The following is an 11,802-nucleotide window of genomic DNA, read 5'->3' on the forward strand; positions in this document are numbered from 1 at the left end:
ACGTGGTTTTAAGTAATATTACATTTTGGTATTACATACCCATAAGTATTTTTATATTCGATTCTTACAGTATCTATTTTCATCGATTATACAACTAGAGTATTATAAAACTGAAAGAAAACATTTCTTTTCAACAAACTACAGTTTTGGGTAAAGGAGAAACAAGTTTTCACTAGATCAGAACAGAACAGAAATAATACTATAACTGGGAGAGAAAAGGATTTAATAATGCAGTTAATGTAAAACGTGACGTTTTGTCACGTTATATAGTGTTAAATTTTTATTTTAAATTTAATCTATCAAAAAAGTAAAACGAAATCGAACAAAGAAACAAAAATTTCTAAATTAAAATTTTCTGGATGAATACCTTAGGAAATTAATTTATTAGTATTGTTCAAGCTTACAGTTGACAAGAAGGTTAGTCAAAGATGAAAGTTATACGGCCTGAAGCTATGATTTGAAGTAGCGAACATTAATCGATATTATTGAAATATCTACTCGCACTAATCATGTAGACGAATCACGTAAATGAATCTATCCGAATCATAACAGTCCGATTCATAACTACGAAAAAACGTCGATTTTGAATTTTTTTGATAACCGAACCCCTTCACGATCTATTACCAGTTACAGTTTAATATTTTTATAAGATAGATATGTCGATCATTTAATAAGATGGGTCAAGCTGATGCTGAGCAGTATGACTGCGGTGTAGAAATTAAGTTCCTAGAAATCAGTCTTTCGTTCTGACAGGCAAATTTTGTTTTAGCTGATAATTCTGGTAATTATAAATCAATAAAAGTTGTAAAATTCTGGAAAGGAAGGGAAAAGCTGTTATATTTCCAGAAAATTAACTGCAGATAAGCAATCTACTACCAATGTATCTGAGAACTGTGGGTGTGACCTGATAGAACATCATTTTGTCTTTATCAGATAAACGTATCATGGTATATATACTTATGTATAAGAATTTATTTGCATATGGGAATTTGAACATAGATCTTAAATACACATATGTTGTTTAAAGTAAAAATTTAAGTCATTCATTTAATACAAAATATTCCCATGTTAATACATGAGTATCGGTTGTATTGCCTTCTTTTAACATGTTTGTCATGTTGTTTTTGATTTTGCTATCTGTTGCCGTGGTAACATGCGCGAACCGTAACCATTAGTCTAAATAATAGCTAAATAACTGTCTTTCTTCTTATAGAATCAAATCGATATTACTTATATCTGGCTAAGGGATATCGATTTTAAATAGAAATTAAAATAATAGTCCAACGATATGTCGTTATAATAAAAAGTAACTTACTAAACATAAACATGTTAGATCCAATTTAAATACGCGTAAGTATAAATTTAATCATATATATATATATATATATATAATTAAGTCATAAAATATTTGTATACATATGTATATATATATATATATTAATGTAGCGACTTAATCAAGTAACATATTATTTTATTGTCTTGTCATTGAAATGTATGTAAATGTATGTAAATCGGTTGCTTTTAGCTATTTTAATTGTGCAAGTGAACCCATTGGATACCGGCAATTTTTTTACAATTCTTTGTTTTATTAATAACCCTTCTTCTATCTCCTAAAATTGATCTCACTGAAAACCATTCTCCGGGATTTAATGTAAAAAATTAAATCTTACTTTATCTAATTCAAATTTGTTTATAGCAAAAGCAGAAAAAATCTTAATGTAATATGTAGGGTATTTCATACAATACCATAAAGAAATAATTTACCACGATATAAGATACAATTGAAAAGTACGTACGAATAACAGAGTAATCTTAATATTAGTAAAAGAAAGAAATCGTACATCATTAATCACAATATCGGTTATTGAATACTAAAACCTTTTACCATTACATAAAATTAAATGATATACAGTCCAGTTAAAAGTATTCTCAAAAAAAATCATATTAACTTTGATAAACCTTGCTTGTATATCTACAAAACATATAAGAGTGAGTCAAAAGTATGGAAACCCCTCAACCACTTTAAAACCGTTCCAGATAAAGTTCTCTAACTTTCAGGATAAGGTTCTGTCAACTACTTTACCTTTTGATGAGAAATAAAATTTTAATCCCTTCATAGGGGAGTGACCCAGGGGTTGTAATTCAAATATTTTAAATGGTAACACCCTTTGTGTGATAATCAATTTAGAAATTTAATTAAAACAAGAAAAATGGTGTAAATAAAAATTTGTTATAATGTCTGTATCCAAAATGACGGCGGGATAAAATTTTGATTTTGATAATTATTAAATTTAGTGACTTCCAATAATAATATTAATTAAAAAGAAATTAAACTATATTAAAGTAAAATTTAACGTAATATAATTAATGTTTTTTTAAAAGTTAAATTAAATTTTTTTTTAAATTAGAAAACTTATTTAACACAAAAAATTATTTTTTTCCAATTTAATGAGTAAATAAATAAAAATACTGTCACCTAATCATGCTGATCAGCTGATTATTGATAGTCTCTTACTATTATTGCAAAGATGAAGCTTACTTCATGGTTATGTAATATTCCATGTAGAGTGTTTCATTAATACACTGTTAGTTTTTTTATGGAAATTTAATATGATCGGCTGGCTAATTGATTTTTTTTCCAACTTTACCGCATTTGTAAGACACTTTCGTTTTTTACATCTTTCTTTCCTTTTTTTTTTTTATTACTGAATTAATTTTTCCGAGCTACCTGCAAACATTGCTATCAATATGGGTCACACTTTCAATGATCAGAGACTTTGTAATAGGTCATATAATGAGGTTTGTGAATTCAATGCAATATTTAATATTAGTAACCGTATTTCAAAAGATACAGTGTCGAAAACCATCAAATGATCTGAAAAAACAGGGAGCATTAATGATAGGGGAAAGCCAGGGAGGCCTAAATTTGTAACAAATAATAACAGATCGTTAGAAATTATGCAAGAAGTTATTGAAAATCCTCATTCCGTGACTCGAACAGCAGCACGAGAACAAAATATTAGCCGAAGTTCGGTTATTCGAACATTAAACAGTAACAATTTTAAACACTTCAAAATTTGTCTGGTAAAGAACTTAATAAAGATGATTACGATCGAATACCTCAGTTATGCGAAATTATAATGAAAAATATTTGTGTAGATTCTAATTTATTAAACAACATAGTTTTCAGTGATGAGGTCACACTTTTTTTAAATGGTAATGTAAATCGCCATATTGTCGAAATTTTTTTTTTCGGTCCTTTTTAACCACTCAGGGGCAACAAGTAATCACCTAGAAGACGCTGCCTCGGTCGGCCCTGAGTGACGTTGCTGCAGATTAGCCCATCCTGTGCATGCAGCTCCCAACATCGCTGTCCAACCCGTCCGGATCCCTCCTGGTTCATTGAGACATCATGACCACCACTTCTGGTTGCCACGACGCCCCTCCCCAGAAAGGCTACCCTTCCCATCCCTATACCCTAAATACAATTGTCGATACTTTTTCCTGTTTAGCTTAGCCTCCGGTAACTACCGTTTAGATAATTCGTCAGAGGATGAATGAGGATGATATGTATGAGTGTAAATGAAGTGTAGCCTTGTACATTCTCAGTTCGATGATTCCTGAGATGTGTGGTTAATTGAAACCCAACCACCAAAGAACACCGGTATTCAAATCCGTGTAAAAATAACTGGCTTTACTAGGACTTGAACGCTGGAACTCTCGACTTCCAAATCAGCTGATTTGGGAAGACGCGTTCACCACTAGACCAACCCGGTGGGTTATAATTGTCGATACTGGAATGATATTACACCACACTGGTATCATGAGACACATAAAGACTATCCAAAGTAAATTTACGGACAGGTATTGTTGGCGGACGATTGATACGGCCTGTATTTATTGATGGAAATTTAAACGCAGTGAAATATGAGGCTTTTCTTCTCGACTACATAATTCCAAACATTCAAAACATTGTTGGCCACAACTTCCAAAATTTTTGGTTCTAACAAGATGGTATCCCTCCTAATTTCGGTCTTTAGGTACGTGAAAGTTTAAATGTATTTTTCCTGGAAAGTGGATAGGCCGAAGGAGTCAAATAGAATGGCCAGCGAGATCACCCGATTTGTCAGTATTGGATTTTTCTATGCGGCACTTAATAAGAATTGTTTATCATAATTAGCCCCAAGATTTCGATGATTTAGAAAATAAAATTCTAGAATCAGCAAAAATATCACTAGGAGATCATTAGATAATGCAGTATCATCCTTTTATAACTGACTGGCACACTGTCAAACAATAGTAGGATATTTCGAACATTTTTTTAAAAAATAAATTTGTTCGGAAATATCCATTAAATTCGATTTTTATAAATTTATTTATTTGCGATAACAGCCCTTAAACTATCAATGTAATTTTTTCAAAATCTATGTATCCCTTTTGAATATATTTTAGCCAATTTAGTACAGTTCATCGTACCAACCTTTTTATTGTCTTAAAGACATATTTAAAATGATATCTCACACAAAGGGTATTGCCATTTAAAATATATGTTACAACCCCTGCACCCACCTAGAACGTGTTGAAATTTTATTTCTCGCCAAAAGGTAAAGTAGTTGACCGAAAGTTTCATTATTCTATCTGGAACGGTTTTAAAGTTGTTGAGGGGTTTTCATATTTTTGACTCACTTTAAGTTACTTATGCAAGCTTTGAAAATAAAAAAAACATATTTTTCATACAAAAGAAAAGTAAATGAACTTTATAATATTAGTGCTAGCCCTGTAGCCTGCTGCTGCCTGAAGTACGGAACGCTATTGAATAAAGCAGTACAGAAAAAAAATTTCAGTCGCTTATGGTATGAAAAGTTACTCACTCCTTTCAGGATTAAAGCTGACACAATGTTTATAATATTCATGTTAATTTTTTCCTAATGAACTTTTTAACTACCGAAATATTTCTACTCGTACATGAAATACGCTAAAATATTGCTAAAACTATACACTAAATTTTTTTAATGAGCAATTTGTTTTACTTTGTCTATTTGGAACGTTTGAACGTTTAATTGGAAGTTGAATATTTAATTGGAAGTAATCGGTTTTCGGCATTTTTCTGAGTAATAATTACTTCAGCCATGTGTGATTTTTTTTTTACGATTTTACCCTAATATACCGAAAACGTACATCATTTTTACTTTTGTATATTGTGCACATAATTATGGAAAACACATTAGTGGGGCTAATTGTTTTTATATATTTTCTTTACTACTTTAATGTATGCGCAAAAACTTTTGAAATATTTCGTTATATATTTTGGGAATTAAGAAAACCTTTTTTTAACAGTATAACTCCTGAATTTTTTGCACCAATAAAAAAACACCTCCGAATGGTTATTTTCTATTCCAAGATACGTTTTAAGATAATCAGTAAAAACATATTAACAATCAAGTGTTTATAGATTAATTCACTTAAAAGTAAATTAATCTAGAAATACTTGATTGTTAATACTTTTTTTACTAAAAAGTAAATTAACCAAATTGGTTACAAATAATTTAAATTATTTATAAAGTACAAAGTGATTAAATAATTTTAATTAGGTACATTTAAAATTAATCAGCTGTATATTTTTACAAATTTTGTAATTTTTATGAATTTCTACAGATAAAATATACAAATATGAAATTTTATATAATAAGAATAATAAATAAAAATTGTTAATAATAATAAATAGTATTACTAATAAAAAAATAGTAATAATAAAATAAACATTTTAAATTTAGACATATATCATGAACATATTTTTTTTGGGATAGTAATTTGTACAATCTCAGTTTCTGTTAATTATTTTGTTACAGGGGATTTTCTACAATGATTATTATTACAACGCATAAATCATGAAAGGAGGTTAAAAATCCACTATTTTTATCAATCATCTTTATTGGATGTTAGCAGCCTCTTCAAGATCGAAACCGTTTTTGTTTTTTTGGATTGAGAATGTGACTGCTCCAATAAAATGTGTGCAGTATAAACTTTAATGCTTAAAATGAAGGTTTCCAGCCTTTTAAAGTGGTTGATTCTCAATAAAAACTGAATACTTATTACTATTCTCTGTCAAGTATCAGACGTATACGTATATTCAAATTACGTAAGATATGTAACTTTATAAAGTAATCGTTTGCATGTTAAGCCACAGAATTTGTGTAAATGAAATAAATTTCGTTGTTGAGAAATTAATTGTCAAATTGAGAGGTTAAGCTTAAATATTTGACAATAATTATTCATAACGATGTGTTAACAGGCTACCTGATCTTCAGTAGGTACAAAGAAACCCCCTCAGACTCGGTTGAATATTTAAGCTTACGTGCATTTCTAATTGGATTAACTTTTGTTTGTTGTGTAAAACAATTAAGTAATCAGTTTTCAGTTACAAGAAAATTTAGTTTACTAACAGATTTCGTAAACATTAATTTTATAATTAAGTAGCCGCTCAGGCGCGCTTTTCTCGGCTTTCCTGTCTACCCAGGACAGTGGACCCTAGCTGTGTTAATTATCCTCATGGTTATGAGAATAATACTGTTAAATAACGATTAAAGTATTCAAACTATACAAATGCCTAAAAAATAAACTAAATTACAATTGACAGAATAATAGAAACTACGGTAATGCACAGAACTTTGACAAGGAAAGCTTCACCCTCAAGGGGGCTAGGATCTCGATGTATGGCTTAAAATCTTTCCTCAGGTAGCACAAATGTATCCTGAAAATTTCAAAGCAATCGGTCGGCGGGTCTCGAGTGACGCTGTTGCTAATGGAAAGACCGACAAAACTTCGTCATAAACTTTCACAACTATAAATTAGAAAATTTTATTTATTAATTTTAATAAAATTAATACATTTATTTTAATATTTATTTTATAATTAATAATTCATAATTTTGTATTTTTAAATATTTCATAAATTCGTTTGGCTCTATTATAACTTTAATTTAAATTTCAAAAAAATATATGAAAAGAAAAGAAAAATTAAATTAAAAAAATTGTATTGTCGGATTGCAATTTTTACATTTATAAGGTGGAAGGCGATTCGCAGTTAATTCTTTTTTTGCTGGATATTTAATTCGCAGTAAAATTTTAAATTTAGTAGGTCAGAGATTCCTCTTGTTAATCATTCAACAATTCCATTCCTTTGTCAATTATTATTATTTTACATAATCATACAACAAACGCACGTTTTTTGTTTAGATTTCGGATGCTTACACAAAAAATATATCGAACTACATAGCGCGAGAGTGATGAAAGCCTGGTAGGCCTTCTCATTAAGATATATTATTGTTATATATACTTTCACGGACGGTACTTCTATAAATCGGGGGGCGGTATGGGGGGCGGTCAGACCCCCGTACGGGGGCGGCCAATGGGGGCGATTGTGTGGAGCATGCGCGCCGGTGTTTTCGATCGATAACACGGCGTCATCTTCGGGTAAGAGCGGGCTCTCCTCCGACCTGACCGGACTACGACCCGACTGACATGCCCGTTTTTTAGTTTCCGTAAACCCGTTTCAGTCGTAAAGTTGTTCGATTCAGTTTATCGGTCCGCCGGTGGGTCAGTGCTCGGCGACAATTTTTTTTGACATCCGTACAAGTAAGTAAGAGACTTACTATCGACTGCACTAAGCGGACGTAGTCTACCCTCACACTAATGTTACCCGATTAATGTACATAAATTTAATTTTACAATTTTTGTTGCCGGAAAAGCTGTGCAGCCATCAGCAATTTTAACTAGACTGCATTAGTTATTTATAACAAATACACCTGAGTGTTTGCACAAACTCACACATACATGTAGATATATGGTAATGCTGAGTAACTGAATGGTTATATTTCAAATATTCTTTTTAATAATGTAATTTAAGAACTGCGATATTTTATATTACATAAATATTTCTGTTCATCGGTTTATAAGCGCCAAATAATTCACTATTTCACATTTTATATATAAAAAATAATCAAATGAGTAAATTTTACCTACTTTCAAACAGAAAAAACCAGTGAATTTACAATTCATAGTAAACAAATTATGAATTTCACTTCATTTTGTATAACTTCAATAAGAAATTTATAATAAAATACAAAAGTGATTATGGTTACAGTTTAACTACCATTCAATAATTGAGTTTTAACAGGAAGGAAATTTTTTCTAGAGCCCACCAGGTTTTAGCTTCGAAAAATCTAACCGTACTTAATCTGTCACAATATTTGGCTGCCTATATTTTTCACCCTTCAATTTATCTTAATATCATATTTACCCGTTTAAAAAAATATTTTTAAATTAATTGTTATAATGATTTCTGTAGGTTAATTAAATGATTATTTCTTATAAATTAAACACATATTAATGTGAAACTTTCTTTCCTAAATTAATTTACACTTTTAGGTTTCAATCCGTGTTAGTTTTTATTATCAATTTTTGGGAAAAAGACGAGAAAAATATACTTTTTAATGTTTAAAAAAACTGTTGCCATTACGTTACATGTTTTTTACTTCCTGTAAACTTATATTACAGTCCATAAATAATAAAAAGTTGGTTTTTAAGAATGGAAAGGTTTGCACGTGGACATCATTTGACTCCCAGAGTGTAATATTTACAAAAGTACTCAGAATTTGTGCTGAAGAAGAAATTAACTTTCCTGTTCTTTCTGTACCTGTGGTACCTAATTTAACATAGTTACCTTTAGAACATTTTATTTTATTTTATGATGTACGCAATAATATCTTCAAATTATTTTGGTATAAAAATAAAGGAAGGACTTTTTCCTTTAAAATAATGTCAAGGAAGGGAGATGGAAATTAAACAAAATATATCTTCATTATCGTTTAACTTAATTTATAGATGGATAATTTGAAATAAATCACTGGAACTGGTTCAAAAGTTATAAGCTAAAACTGATTTTGGCGGCCGTTTTTTAAGATGGCGGCCAAAAGTTTCTAGGTCCAAAGTTAACTAAGATCTTCATCGGGAGCTACACTTGGCAGGTACATAGATGTATCTGCCAAGTTTCACAAATCGAACTTTTTTCATAAATAGTTGAACTGTTTCAAATCTATTTACCCAATACTTCAGTTCTACACTGAATTATGCTAAGTTTAATCCGCAAACCATAATTTCCTAATTACCTAATTCATATATTCTAAAGTTTTTACTCATATTTCACTAATTATCTGTACCTTTTTACAGTTTTATCACTTCAAAAACCTTTTACCTCCATCTCTTTGATTGGTGAAGTGAAGATATTTTTCACTTTATCTTTGAATTGAACTAAACCACCTATCTTTTTTCAACATTTCATCATAATAACGGATTTTATAATCTTATTTTTTTCGTTTATTTTTAAAATAAATAATAAACACTTTATTTATTTTTCGCTCCACTCCGGTACCTACGATTCGCTATCATTAAGTGCAGCAAATTAGCAATCTATCATTCCGTACAAAATTTTTAAAGAATTTCTTAATTTCCATACCTTTTCCGAGTTTTTTTTTGTACGAAAGACTTCTTTTGCTGCCATCATTGCTTCGCCCAATTATTGTAATACTACAAATTAAAATGCACAATTTCTGATGCACTTTGATTAATTATTTTTATTTTGTGATTAATTTGGTGTAGCAGGTCAAAATAAATTAATAATACTTTTCAAAAAATAGTTTTTCCTACAAGAGGGGACTCTTTCTTTGACAATAAATTATACTAAAGCAATTAAGAAATTGTTTATCATCTTTAATAATTTATTTTTGTCTATTTTAATAAACAGCAAATAATTTTCTTTCAACTAATAAACCTGTAAAAATGTTACCGATTATTAATTACTGGTGTTTAGAAAGGAAGGCCAACATTTCTTTATTTAACGATAAAAAATTGAACTTTCATAGAAACAAACGTTGACACATTACATTTCGACAAGTGTAATAGTAATCCATTTTAATTCATCAAAGAATTAACTATGTAACTGCCGAGTAAATTCAACAGGTTTACAAGTGATAAATTGTTTTTTATTTTTATTATTATTATTATTATTTTGACTTCGACCTACATATAATACTATCTGTATTTAATTAATTAAAAGGTTATTTACAAGTAAAGTTGTGTATGCCAGTACATTAAAATTGATTTAATCAGTTTAATTAAATTATTAATCACAAACCTACAATCAAAATTATAATTAATGTGGCAGTGTATTACAATAACAATTTGAATTAAATAATTATATTATGTGATTACAACGCTGTTAAAAATTGATGTCTTAAAAAATTTTCATTTTAATTTAATATTTTGTTTTTTCTATTAAATTAGTAGTCGTACTGAGATCTTTTTTTACCATACTCGTAATTTTATTATAAAAAAAATTTAACCCTTAAGAATAGGTACGAAAACCCATTCCGGAAAATAAATTAATCTATATAATTATTTTATTAGAAAGCAGAAAACAGGTCACTTATTCATTTACAGATTCTTCTTTGAAGATTTATGCACCTCAGTCCAAAGTGAAACATTGATAAAATAAAAATTAGTTTTATAATATCTCTTAAATACCGTACTAGTACGGATTGTAGTGACCTGACATGAAACACAATTGGTTTTTTTCTTCTTTTTTTAAAGTAAAATGCCCATACTCTTGTTAACCCAAGAACAACAAGACTAGTTTCCCATTACCTTCAAGTCAAATGTATTGTTGCACATAAGCATCCCATGTACAAGCATTTTTAGTAAACAACGAATCCTAACGTGACAATCTGGGTGTGTAACAAACTGTAGTTTCAATCATTACAAAAAAGGGTATATCGACCAACAGTTCTCAATTCAAAACTTCAAAGAAAGGTATCCGTTATCCGTTGACTGCTGGAATATCATACGAATCAAAAAGAAAATCAATCGTATAAGCATTCTCAATCCAAATAAAAAAAATTAATCAATCTCAATAAAGCAACATTGCTGTTCGATATAAATGAGATCTGATCAGATTAAAGTTTTATTAAAAATACTAAAACTAATAATACGGAGTCTCGGGACTAAAACTCAACCCTTCTTTCCTCCTTTCGTTGCAGGCTTCATGACATTTATCGACTTAAAATCATCAGTTACTTTAGATAAATCTTTTTAACATTTCCAGTGGATGATGTAAGTTTTACAATAATTAGGTATTGAAGTGCTTCAAAGAAACAGAGAAGTCCAAACATAATCAAACGTAATACACGGTCATATTCATTAAAATTCGTTTTATATCAAAATAATGATTAATAACATATTAGATATATCTCAGCTAAATAAAAAGTATTCATATTTGTTTAATTGTTTGTCTATTTTTTTTCTATTAATTATTTTTGTCCGGCTTTAATATGTAATAAAAGACATATATTTGGAAGCATATCTACGAAATAAGTTGAAATTTTTTTTTATTTTAATGTGAGTATATTTTTTGAAAAATGAATGAAATTTTATAATGGACTATAAGGAGAAATCTCTCCGAGGAGCAGAATTGTTCAACGGACACTAGCCTGGCTCTCCAGCTAGAAATGGAGTATTGCTTGGTTTATAGTCTCGAGTATCGCTTCTGTCTAAGTGGTTCCTACCGTTATAATCACTTTGATCAAGTAATTAGAACGTACAATATTTACGACGGTTTGTGAAGGGAAGGTTCACTGTTCGATCAAGCGTCATATTTTTAGATTGAAATTCATCCTAAATTAAGTCGATTAAATTTACTGAAACAGGATTCGCTGAATAGCATCAAAAATCTTGATAACAGTTTAAAATA

Source organism: Lycorma delicatula, chromosome 3, assembly GCF_047948215.1.
Source record: "Lycorma delicatula isolate Av1 chromosome 3, ASM4794821v1, whole genome shotgun sequence".
NCBI lineage: Eukaryota > Metazoa > Arthropoda > Insecta > Hemiptera > Fulgoridae > Lycorma > Lycorma delicatula.